General features: G+C 44.8%; 1 protein-coding gene across 1 annotated transcript in view; it reads right to left on the reverse strand.

Moving 5' to 3' along the window:
• plxna3 (plexin A3) overlaps nucleotides 1-9,173 on the reverse strand; it is an 81,181-nt gene extending 72,008 nt beyond the window's left edge. The window contains exon 1 of the mRNA XM_026331907.1: nucleotides 8,925-9,173. The gene's annotated coding sequence lies outside the window, so the exon portion shown is untranslated. The remainder of the gene's footprint in view (nucleotides 1-8,924) is intronic.
• Between the last annotated feature and the right edge of the window lie 4,643 nt (nucleotides 9,174-13,816).

Genomic DNA, 13,816 nt, shown 5'->3' on the forward strand with positions numbered 1-13,816 from the left:
ATTCTTTTTTCTGCTGTAACCTCGGGCTAAATAAACGGCTGGTTAATGTTTCTCACTGTAAAGGCATCCACTAATTTACTGGTTTATCTGCTAAACACATACGCAGCTGAGAAAAGTCAGGAAGGACAAAGGCATATAAAGTTTGTGAAACAGATTAAGCTGCCAACAGTAATTTTAACTACCAATAGAAAGCTGATTATTATTATTATTAATCACAGAATGATGTGACACATATTTTCTCTGACAAACAGTGAAATGTTCTGCAAAAATCCAGCGATATTCAGTTGAGATAAAACAGTGAAAGCAGAAGTAGGTGGAGGACATAGTTTGGTGTTTTCACAATGATTCATTTTACCAACAAGCTATTTCTGACTTGAGCCAGAGGTCATATGCACAGATATTTCATAACTGATATTACTGCACAAAATAAAAATTCAACTTGTAGAGGAGTAAAACGTTCCACCCAGGCCGTGGGAGCGGTTACAAACTGCTTCGCGTGATTTAATGTGGATCTGAAAAAACTGACGCTTTACTTTGAAGAATGGTCTGTATTCATGTAAAATATACACGCTGTGTGATAAATGAGCTGAAACATGCAAAAACACCGGTATGCTCCTTTAAACTTCATGCATTACAGGATTTTATCTCCCAGCTGAGACAGAAAGGGCTCAGTGTGCGAACCTGAAATCCGGGTGTTTTGAGTGGAGCCGGCGCTCTCCTTGCGTCTGATAAAGCCCATTTACCCGACGCCTTAAACTGCGACATTAACAGCAGCTGTTCTGAAGCCTGTGAAGCGTGTCCAGAGCAGGGCGGGAAACGCTCCACTCCTTCCCTTCCATGAGACGCTGGGATTCAGCTCCTCTCAATGTGGACAAACTGCTGTTTTGACTTCCAGGCTCCTGTTTGTTCCAGTCCAAGGGGGCACTCTAAATGTTCATCAGGTCTGGTTTCTGTTGATACTGGGACATCTGTTGATAGAGCTTATGTCTTTTTAACAGAGTTATTTCCCACAGCAGAAAAACACAAATGAAACCAGAAGACAAAACAATAAGCAAACATGCGCACTGTGAAAAAAATCCAAAAAGTGTGAGTGTGATGGTTCAGATGTCAGAGGACGCGACGGCAAAAGCAGCCGCGTGAAGCGAAGCTCGGAAACATCCATCTGCTCCTCTGAAAACACTTAAAGTGGAGCAGAAGTGCTGAGGGCTTTGCAGCTCTTATTTTGGAATTTCTGGCCCTTCGGTTCTGCAGTTCTGAGTGAAGAACAGCAGGCTGAAGAGGGACGGACTAAAAATAAGAAGTGACTGAGACTTCTGCTGTGTATATCTGATGTAAACAGATCGCTCAGTGCCGGGATCAGATCTGGGACTTTAAAACCCACGGCTGAATCTGGATCAGAAAAGGTCTGTCAGCTGGTCACATGTCACAGCAGTGGTAAATGATCTTATATAACACTTTTCTCCACGCTAAACTGCTTCTACACTATTTGTCCATTCACCCATTCGCTCACACACTGATACACCAGGGGCAACTTGGGGCTCAAGACACTTCAACCTGTGCACCAGGGAAAGCCAAGGATCAAACCACCAACCCTCTGGTTTTATGATCGACCTGCACTACCTCCTGAGCCACAGCCGCCCCGGAAAGGTGAACTACTGGTTCTGCTCTCTTGTTCTGCTGCATAGCAGTAGAACAGCTGGGTCCTGTGACCCCATGTGTGATGGGCCATATGCCTGAAATGACACAGAACTAAAACTGTAAAGTTTGTCGGTGGCAGAAAAATGTACCTGATCATCGAGAGCATTGTGTTGGCAGAAAAAGATAAATATACCATGATGCAGAGGTTTTGTTTTATATAGAAGGAAGAACAGAGCATGCTTTGTATCTATAGCAGTAGGGGGTAATGATTGTGCTGTGATTTATTCATTCAAAACTGAGATGGACTTGTAAAACCCGTAGAAAACCTGCAGCCTTTCCTTTGAGCTTCTGGTCTGAAGATGTCCTCGAGGAACACGCTGTAACTTAGCAACTGGCGCAGTTTGTTTTCCGAGTGGTCCCAGAAAGAAGCAGCTTTTCAGGCTCTGCAGGCTCCGTCTTTAAACGACGCCGTGGAAACACAGTAAGAGCCCAGGTTTAAAATAGCAGCTGAGGCCCAAGAGTCAGCTGCTCTGAGGGGAACTCAGCATGTCAGATTATTCCACAGGTGAAAATCAACTTCACAGCTAAAACCATTGATGGATCGTTGATCATGTTTAATACTCTGCTAAATGATCCTTTCACCTTTTTAACATCTTCCACAAAATATCTACCAAGCTGACTCCAACCCACACGGCTGCTTTTCGGACGACAATGGAGGTCTACAGCACAGGCCGATAAGCTAAACCAGGTTCTGGATTCACACACGTTATGTTGGGTAAACTACATTCATTGTTGCCGTCAGTCTTCGGGTGGGATTTGGACTCAGAACCAGAAGATTCAGTGATTCAGAAGATTCAGATTCAGTGTAACAGAAACACTGAATCGCCGTCTGCTGTATATGACATTTGAATTAAAGACTTTCCACTGATTCGTTATCTGAGCTCTGTGACCTCCTCCTCAGTCAGTCCAACATGGCGACGTGTCTCCAGTCCCGTTCGGCCTTTCTGAGCTGATTATTAAACATGTCTGGATAACATCTCTGAGACTGAGAGCTCAGACGGGTACGCACTTTGTCTCTAATGATTCACAAAAAGCAAACAGAGACATTCAGGGCAGAGAAGTCTGAAGGTTAAACAGCCCAAACTGGCGATAAGGAACTGAAACGTCCAAAACAGCCTGGGTATCTCCACCGAAGAGGAACAAACTACTGCTTTTGTATGTTTTAATTCATTTACTACAAATCACAAGCTTAACATTCCTGTGGACCATTAAACTAAAGGCTCTGCTCTGTCTGAGCCATGTTTATACAGCGGCGACCATGAATCCCCAAACCGAGCAGGAATGGAAACTCTGGAATCTGTACTCAACGTGTGGAGTGGTCCTTTAAAGGCTATACAGTGATGTCCAACACACACACTACTCAAAGGATAAAAACATACTAACACACACTAATGAGCAAGGAGTAGAAGTTAGAAGTCCAGTCCAGTTCGAGGATCAGTCTAGTTCGTGTCCTTTCAGACAAGTAAACCGGCCTTTCCAGAGCCGGGTCAGTGGAACAAATGGAAGAGAATAATGGCAGGAAAGCCGCTTCACCTGCTGATACACTACTACTCATCACATGACCAATAACACATGTATGGGTTTGACCCAGCTGCTCTGAGGACCAACACACTGAGGAGGCTTTGAGGAAGGAAGTGAACAGTGTGTGCCAATTGTTTCCTGCCTGTCTCTCACCCCATCCTGAGTGTGTGTGGACATGTCTTTCTATAGCTGTGTGGGCACATTAAAGCTCAAAACCATCACTGTGAGGACGTTTGTGCATATGGTGTGTGGTCCTCACAGCTTCAAAGGGCTATTTGAGGGTTCAGACCTGGTTTTAGGGTCCGAGTTAGGACCAGGTTCAGGTCAAGGTTTGGGAAGTTCAATAAATGCTTTAATAAATAAATGATAAACTGTGGGACCAAATAATCGTGATTATGATCTTTTCAATAATCAAGCAGACCTAACCCCTACAGACCTACAGCTGCCATGTTCAGTTTCTGGTTTTGGGTTGTGCTGAGGGGTCACTGGCCCCAGGGCCACAGCCTCCATCTGAAGGGATTTAACATTTTTTGTAAATTGAACTACTATAAGGAGACTGAAAGTGACCACAAACAACAACCTGAGTGTGACTGACCACAAACAGACAGAATACAATAAAGACAGAGTTCCAAAATGACCACACAGAAGACAGAATACACCCACAAAGACACGAAGAGACGCAAACCAACAAAGACTTTCAACCTGTGGCTGTTTGCTGAAGTTTATGTCTGTAGCCTGCAGCCTGTTATCTCATGACCTGTCTGTGAGGTCATGTCGCCGTTCAGTAAACGTTCTATTTCTCTGGTAACAAACTGAATCATCGAGCCTTTTAAAAGACCCTGGTTCTGGAAAAATTCAGCTTCTTCATAGAAAAGAGAAAACGCTTGTTGGAAAGAAGAGTTTCCAGATTTCACCAGCACTAGGTGGTCACATCTGAACACACACACACCATAAACACACTACTGACGTCACTGCTACAGACGGACAGACTGTAAAACGTCTTCACAGAGACTCAGGGATGAAACACTGCAGGCTGAAAATACCATATCAGAGTCAATGCTGCTGACTCAGCCTTTCTTCAGCGCTGACTCTATTACTGACTCAGCATATATGTGTGTGTGTGTGTGTGAATGTGTGTATTTTTAATTGTATACTAATAAACCATGATGTGTGAATGTGTGTGTGAGATAGGATGCTTCAGGTTAAACCAAAGATACACATGCAGGTGGCATGTTGAGCTGATGTCACCCGAATTATAATGAAGCACACATTGATCAATAACCTATGACAAGCAGCCCTGGTGGATTTCCAGTAGCAGAGTAACTGGGTCGTTCTCCAATTCTCTCCAGATCTGTGGCTTCTCTCACACTCACACACACACTCACTCACACTCTCACACACACACTCTCACACACACACTCACTCACACTCTCACACACACACTCACACACACACACTCACACACACACACTCACACACACACACTCACACACACACACACTCACTCACACGAGACCAGACTGCCACTGGTGACCACAGAAGCAGATGTATGGAAAAAGTGATGTGTGATAGATCTGCAGGCAGGAAAGTGAAGCTCAGTGGGGAAACACGTCAACGGCTCCAGGATCTGCAGCTGAGTCGGATACATCACCACAACAGAGCGAATCAAGCAAATTATATGATCCATCAAAGGCCGAACAGACACTTTCTCCTGAGGAACAACAATAACGCTGGTCAACAACATTCTGCCCACAGTTTAATAAATGCAGGTAACCACAGTCAGGCCATGGTGTCTCTCAGATATCCCCCCCCCATGATTCTCTGCTACCTACAGCCCTTCTGTTATTATTCCAGCTTCTGTGTTGGCCAAGTCCGCTTCGTAAATGAGCCCCGCTTGCCACCTAGCCAGGGTTAGAAGAAGAGTTTTCCCAAAGGCCAGTAGTCATTTCCAACAGCCAGCCATGGAGGAACTCTCTGCAGCTAAAAGTGGGAAACAAGAGGTGGCGTTCTTTAGCACAGACAAAGAGGGGGACAAAGAAAGAGCAAAAACCAAGATTAACATGGTTTTGGCTTTTTCACATGGAGAGTGTTCAAAGCAGCCAAAAGACTCACATTGGATTCATATGTGGCCTTCTTCCTTCTGGATGTGTTAGCATCTAAAGCTAACCTGCTGGTTTTGGTAGCATTAGCCACCTAGCATGGTCATGATTGGATCTTTGGATTGAATGAATTTGGGAGGAATTGGAGCTTTGTGTAATGTTAGTGTTTTGTGTCACATTAGCAGGAACCAGAGCGTTTTACTGGACTGACACATTTACTCCTTAGTCAGCTAACGCTAGCTTTGGACTGGACAGTTTTTCCCAACCAGGCATCCGTAGTTCATGTTGTAGCTTTAAGAAACAGGACGGGAGGGGAGGGGCAAAGAGCAGGAAGGAGGGGCTTATGGCAGGAGTTAGCTTGGACTCATTACACCCTCTAGAGGCCGAGAAAACATGAGGGGGAGCGGCTTTAATTAAATTAATTATCACAGTCTGATTTTTGCCTGTTTGGCTGGATAAGCTACATCAAATCCAAACTTTATGACTCAGAGAATCAGGAGATCAGTGCCAACACTGTGGACCAACAGGGAGGAAACACTAGATGCTCTTTAGGCTCCCTGCATAGTCAGAGCTGAAAAACAGTTTTATCTGTTCCCAGGTATAAACAGATCAAAAATCCTTTTTCTTCCTTTAAAAACATCTAGATGGATTTCAATGGATTTCAGAGCACAACACAGGCAAAAGCTTCTCACAGTAAAAGCAACAAGAAATGTTCTTTTATGTAGCAGACCCTAGCATGTAAACAGTTCTGCTTCTTCACCAACACTCATTTTCAGCAGGTGAGCTGAGTGGTTACCTATAAACAGAGGCGTCCTCAGACCTCCCTGGCTGAAAATCCCTTAAAGACTCAACCATCACAAAACAAACTCAGACATTCCCAGAGCTCAAAACAAAGGAAATAACTAAATTACACATTTGATTTTTGAACACCCTAACCCTGTTATTCTGTCCTTTACCTTAGTGTTCACCTGCTCAGCATGTCAACTGTGTAAGACTGGGATCAAGAGTTTTTGATGGTTTCAGAAACTCCCCCTCATCAGCATCCCTCCATGGGACACTGGGTCCCTAGCTGCTCTGCTCAGGTGTGTTTCAGTTTGTCCTGGACTCACAGGCTCCTTTCTGTTCCTAACCAAAGCCCAAAGCTCATTGTCAGTGTCATCATGAACAACTCTGACCCAGAACTGGTACAGACTCCAAAGTGTTTTCCAAACCAGAGCTTCTACCACACGCCTGATTTTCTCTGTATTCTGACAACAACAACCAAACTTCCATCTGGACCACGTTTGTGTCTCCGTGACCCTGGTTCAGTTTCACTGCTGCTCATTTGGACTTTTGGTTGTAAAATGTAGAGTCAGTTTTCAGCAAAGACCTAGGTGATGGCTGAATCAGAAGAATTGGAGCAGCTTTTATTTTGGAGCTGGTGCACCCAATAATCAATCACAGAAACGACTGACAGACTGACCAGGTGCAGCTCTTCATCCAAACCATCCCTTATGTTTTAATAAAACACACGTGGTTATGTGACTGTGTGCACACTTTGCTCCACTGCTGCTGCGCCTGCTGCTGATAATGTTATTGACTGACCCAAATATGCGGCTGGAACGTGCGGGGTAACAAAACAGCTGCACGCGGCTCTCGTTCACACCTTGCTGTAGCACAGCGTCGTCCTGAGGTGCAGGTGAGGGTGTGAACACACCTGTAAAGCCTGAATCCGCATTACAGCTCATTTCTCCATCCAGTCCCGTCTGTCACTGTCAGTTGGCCGATGGATCATGAACCTAACAGCGCAGTGACTGGAGTCTTGTGCTGGTCTAAGCTAAAGATCAGGTCGGTCTACAGGGACAGCTTATGATGGAAAAAAGACGATGAAAACAGTTTTTTTTTCTTTTTCTTTTTTCAACTTCTGCTTGAAAATGTACTGAAACGCCTGATCGAAGTTTCCATACTTTTCTTATTCCCGTTAGATCTCATCCCATTCTCTCTAGCTGCATGTTATTTGATCCGGAACCTACTGGACCTGCTGTCTCGGTGCACAAGTTAAATAAAGTTTCATTTGAACTCTGAGTTTATTGAATAAAATGTCAGAATCAGTAAAACAAAGATGTTTTTCCATCTGATCTGAGGGAAACAGAAAATTCCCACAATCCAATGGCTTTTTTTTTTTTCTTAAAATGATTACCATGACTAATGACATCGATTACCATGACTAATCAAACGATGATCAATCAAAACACACAACTGATCATTACTTTCCTTTCCATCAATGAATAAATTCAGAACTTCAGCTCTGACCTGAAGCTGAGTCTTTTCACCTGCACTGTACAGCTAATCACCAATCGATCCGATTATTGATAAGCTGAACACGCTGCTACTCTGGACTGTTCGTCCACACACACAATAAATCTGCTGCCTTTATTTATTCACCTGAGTCTAGATCCATGAGATCAGTAAGATTATTGATGAGGTTATTGATGAGGGAGCACACATCCCATCAGGTATTGATTACAGGATTGATGACTTGAAGTCACAAGGCAGGATGTGTTTTTGGAGTTTGGTGAAAAAAAAAAAAAAGATTATAATGTTGAAATAGAGACATCACTGATCAGGTCTACGTTTGTCTAGTATCATTTTAATTGATTAGCACGTGACTGATTTGGTTACATGTGTTCTTCTGATCAATGGAGTCAGCTTGGAGGTGAACTAAATCTAATCTAAAAATCATGTCGTCAAACTGAGTGGATTCCTGATTGATGACCTTCCGCCTGGATGGATATGATCACGTAGTATCGATCACAGCGGGATTAACACGATCGTGTCTTTGGATCGATCCCGGCCGGTTCGGCTGGGATCGATCGATCGGTTCTGTGAGCGCAGCTGATTCGGAGGATGGAGGCTCCTCTTCAGCACATGGACGGACGGATGAGGGCAGATTTAGGAAAAAACACTCATCTGAATTTTGTGCGCTAATCGCGGGCAGCAGCTCGCGGTTTGTCCGCAAAGGTCGGAGGAACGTCTGCGCGCTTTTCGGCGACTCGGCTCCGATTTTAACCGTTTTTCTGCTGCCTCCCCCCTTTGTTCTTTAATGGATCGGCGTCTGGAGCCTTGCTACCTCCCAGACCCCCTCCCCTCCTCGCCCCCTACATCCCCCCCCCCCCCCCCCCCCCCCCGAGCCACACGCTGAAAAACAGATTTGCAGCCACAAAACGTCTCTTTTACGCACCGAATTTACTGTTGAAACTGGCGAAAAACGCAAAACGAACCTCGGCGCCCGGTGCACACACCAAGGCCGAGCGTGCCTCCCAAATACCCCGAGGGGAAAAGCAGTCCTACCTGGGGTATCAACCCCAGCCCTCACTGTCTCGCCCCACTCACTACGAGTGAAAACAGTGGGGAAAATGGCATTTCACGCGTAAAAAAAACACGGAGCAGCAGCGGATAGAGATGATGCGGCGGGGAGGCGAGGCGTTTTCCCCCAAAACATCCACACACATACACCCCCCACCCACCATCCTGCTAACCCCAGCTCTGCCACCCGGACCAGGAGAACTAACCCCTCCAACCTCCCGTCTCCACCCAAACAAAAACTCCAAAACCCTCGGAACCTACCTGGACGGAAACACGCAGAAAAGTCCACTCGGTTATTTAAATCCACGGTCCCACGCGCTGCTGCCTTTCTTCTTCTGCTTCTTCTCTTCACGCACAGAAACCCAAGTGAGCGGAAAGCAGGTGTTGGCAGCGGGAGGAGTCCGGACAGGTAAAAATCTCATGCATTAAAAAGCGAAATAATAATCCGGAGTAGAAAGATCGCAGAGCAAAACAGCGTGGTGCGTCTCCCCCGCTTCATACACAGCCTACTTCGGCTTGGCTCGGCTCGGTCTGCCCCTGCTCTGCCACAGCCAGCCCCCCATTTGGACCGTACCACTCTGCACCCGGTTGGGAGGGGCAGACTTTATTGTAGAAGGCAAATAAAAGCGATGAGACCTCGATGAACCGTCTCTTCGTTCGGACTGAAAACCTGTTTTGTCCACCTAAAGGACAACTAAAAAATGCTGGTTTGATGAAACACGACTAGACGGTGTGTGTCATCAGAGAAACAGATGTTTCACCACTGCCCGCATTGCGCTTTGGTTCAGTCCAGTCCCTTAATCTGCTTGGGTTTTTCCTCCCAAAGCCAGATGTGAAGAGAGAGACTGAGTGGGAGACATAAGCGCCCAGTGAGAGAGACCCAGGGAAGATGTACAGGACAGATACATAAACACGGAAAACTCAGGACATGCTCGAAAATAAAGGAAGGTGAAGAAAATGGAGACAGAGACATTGAAATCTAAACATACTACTCAATACTGTAGTAGACAGTAGTAGTAGTAGTAATAGTAGTAATAGTATTTTTACTGTGTAGCAGTAGTGTAGTGTTAAGCAGTACTGGAAGAAATACACAGCTCCTTTACTACAGTAACAGTAGAAATATCACAAGGTTCCTAGTAAAAGCCCTGCACTCCAAATGTTACTGCAGTAAAAGTCCAAAAGTATCAGCATCATAGTCTCAATCTGAAGTAACCAAAGTAAAAGTAGACAGACACAAACAGACAGACAGACACAAACAGACAGACAGACACAGACAGACAGACAGTGTGTCTGATTTCTGAGCACTGGACAAACTCACACTGCTTTTTTTGTCTGTCTGTCTGTCTGTCTGCCTGTGTCTGTCTGATTGCCTGTCGGTCTGACTGTGTCTGACTGTCTGTCTGTCTGTCAGGCACAAACAGACAAACAGACACAGTCAGACAGACAAACACACAGATAGACACAATCAAACAGATAGAAGTCAAACAGAGGCAATCAGACAGACACAGTCAGACAGACCGATAGACAGACAGACAGACAAAAAAAGCAGAGTGTGAGTTTGTCCAGTGCTTAGAAATCAGACACATTCAACAGTCAGGACTTTCCTAAATACTGAGCAGCTGAGCGTGTCAGTTGGGTCAGAGGAGCATCCTCACCGCCCACATGCTGCATCAGTCTAACACTTAGAAACATTGGCCTCAGTGTTTTGTTGCACAGGTGATTCCTGGGTCTTACCTGTGGCTAACAGTTGCCCACAGCTTCACATTACCTGCACTCACATTTCTCTTCCTGTGGCTAAAGACATGTATTACTACTTTAATAATACTTTACCTGATAAGGAGGCTCTGGGGAGACAGTGAACTGTATCCCTTACACTGTCCATTACTGAGCAAAGTGACCACATTAGTATAAGGACTGAGCAGAGGAGGATTGTTGTGTGACATAAAGTGAACCGAAAACTGAAGGTGAAGAGAAACTAAGCGGACTCAGTGTTTCCAGCAGCTGCAGCCTAAAATAACGTGGACTCAGGGCCGGGTTCAGGTTCAGGTTTAGACTGGGGCTGGATCCTGCAGGCGCACGCTTCACCCTGTAATCATCTCTTAGTTTGACAGTTCTGGGTTTCTCTGTCTCTGTAATTTTCTTAATTGAAGCCACTCGAGGGGTCGAGCCCTCTCCTCTTTTCATCTTCGCCTTTACTGTTCTTTCCACTTCTCCTGTTTCATCTCCTTTTACTTCCTTTCTTTTTCTTTTTGCTGTTCTTCTCCCTTTAGTTTTTCTTTGCTATTATATCCTCTCCTTTCCTTTACTGTAAAAGTGTTCCTGTCCTCCTGGAGATGAAGTTAGGAGAGAGACAAAAAAAGAGGAGGGTGTAGAAACAGAGGACAATATGGGAGGAAGGAGAAGAAAGTACAAAAGGGACGATGGATGGACGGATTGTGGTGTGTGAGCTGAGAGGAGAAGAAGAAGACTGTGGTTTGTTCTAGAAAAAAGCAGAAACCTCATCAGAGAGATTCAGTGAAACAAGTTGTTTATAAAATGATTTCATCTCAGAGCATCTGTCTGTGTTTGCCTGTGATGTTCTCTGATCAGATCTGGGCCACTTGCATATGTGGTCCTAGATCCGAGTCCAAACGGAGCCAAAGCCATGTCACTGACAGACATGGATGTGAAGCATCGACACACAAACAGTAGATCTGGTGGAAATGGCAGGACATTGAGTTCTGGGATGTGGACGCAGTATAAACACATCAATGAAAGCTTTGTTAGTGATTCACTCGGCTACAGAACCCCAGGTATTTCACCTAACCTGGATCCAAACTGAATCCACATGGAACCATGAATCAGAACTTCTTAAAATAAACTGTGATTTACAACTTAATCATGTTTGAGTATAAAAAAAGCAGTGTCCTGTAACTTTCTCTTTCTCTGCCACCAGTCTTGTTTTTCTCTCTATGTTTTTTGGCAGTTTTTGCTCCCCTCCCCCCATTTTCCCTCACACCTCACCTCCCCCTCTCTCTCGCCTCTCTCTTCAGTGTAAATGGATGCTGATCACCCGTTAATCTCTTTAAGTCGGCGTGAAACAGCCAACATCATGCATGACAACGGACCTCTGTGTGTGTGTGTGTGTGTGCGTGACAATGGGCTTGTGTTTACGTGTGTGTGTGTTGCAGGACCTAATGCATGTTTCCTTCTTTCCATCCCTGCTACTATTACAAAACACATCTGGATATGAGTGCAGCTGTTGGTGCAATCCTGAGTGAAGTTTACGAGGTAGAAGCCACAGCAGAGAACAAACTCTGTGTCTCTGTCTTTATTTTTACATCTCTGAGGTTTGTCTGTTATCGAGCACACTCTGTGTGTGTGTGAGAGACATAGTTTTATTATCCAGAACCCAAACACACTGAAAGCAGAAACACACTGATCACACTTGTGTCCTTCTTAAACCCCTTTCTTTGACAGCTGCTGTGAAATCTGCAAATCACAGTGAAAACATAAAATTTACTTCACTTAACCTTAGTATTATAAACTGCACACAACAAACCAAATAGTGAACACAGCACTGAGATCGCCTCAGTTTCTTATTTCCACCTCCAGCAGGGAAAGACCAACCTGCTGATCTGTGTGCACCAGTGTCTCCTGCTGAGTCTCAGCCCATTGTTTCCTCACTTTGAGCTCTGGCTTTGGTCTCCACCACCTCCTGAGGGAAATCTCTGGCTTGGCTCTTTAGCTGCTAAATGCGCCACTGTGTTCACCAGCTCATCTCTAACTGCGAGTACATTTTCACTGAAGTAACTCAGCAAAGGCATATTTCCACAGGTCCTTTAGGAACACACCTTTTGTGTAAAGTAAAATAGCCTTTAGTCACAACAGAGGACTGAAACAGAGAGAAAAAATGGGTTTATTGAGACATAGTCGTAGACACTGCCACTTCCTCATGAGCCAATACTAAAGATTGGTATCAATGCTGATTCAGCATATTGTAAAGAACCGTATCGGCTAAAAAACACTGATTAAAATCTTGTCTTTAATGAACTTTACAGTGTTTATTCACCTAAGCCTTCGAGAGTCATCACAAATTAATTACTCCCTGAGGAACAGAAACTCAAAGTGTCTCTGAAGCTGGTGTCTGTACTCAGCCAAACATCATTTGGCAAGCGACTCTTCCTGCCTTCAGACACTGTAAAAAGTGACAGTCGTTCTCAGCCACTAGAGCTGGTTTTTAGAAAAAGATGGGCCTCCCATTGTTGGTGAGGAAGAACCATGTGAGCCAATGCAGCAGTGTGGCTCCCTGCTATGTTTTTAATAGTTTTTGGAAAACAATTAAAGTCTACGGCACAGACCAATGAGCTAAACCAAGTTCTGGATTCACACACATTCATTGTTGCTGTCAGTCTCTGGATAGGATTTGGACTCAGTAACACTGAGTCACCGTCTGCATCCTTAGATGTCAGTGTCAGTGAACTGTGAGCAGCCTCGCAGACTGAACTCAGGACAAAAAGTTCTGGTTTGGGTGATCCTACCTCTCTCACTTTCAGGGGACGGGATGGCCGCCAGGCGTGGTGCTGAGGAGGTTGCCATGGTTACCGCTGAGCCTCTCTCTGACCTGATTGTTAAAAAAAAACAATGAAGGGAAAACTTCAAAGAGGAGCTGCGCAGTTGCCTAGCAACACAGCTCAGCCTCTCTCACGCACGCAAATCACTATCTGTCGTTTTTCATCACTCTATCAGTCCGTTCCCATCTCTCTCTCTTCCTCACTGTCCCTCCATCTCTCTTTTTTCCATTAACTCTCTCACACTGTCGCTTTCTTTCTCTCTCTTCCAGCAGTCCATCATCAGATTCCCACTTCTCTCCATCTCTCCTCTCTCCTCACTGTCTCACTCATCTAACGTTACTCTCCTCTTTCTCCCTGTCGTTCTCTGTTGGTCTATTTTTCAGTCACTCTTTCCAACCATCAGCTTTAAATTTTCAATTTGTTTCACTGTCATGACCGAAAGACTTTTCTCAGGTTAAAGCAGAAAAAAGGAAAACAGTGAATAAAGATGTTAAAGTTGTGTGTTATACATTTAATATTTCTGGACAGGTGGGTGCAGGTTGACTTCACATGTCTTTCCCTGCACCGACTCTTTACAACTGCACATTACACATCTTTGGA

Source organism: Mastacembelus armatus, chromosome 7 (assembly GCF_900324485.2).
Source record: "Mastacembelus armatus chromosome 7, fMasArm1.2, whole genome shotgun sequence".
Taxonomy (NCBI): Eukaryota; Metazoa; Chordata; class Actinopteri; order Synbranchiformes; family Mastacembelidae; genus Mastacembelus; species Mastacembelus armatus.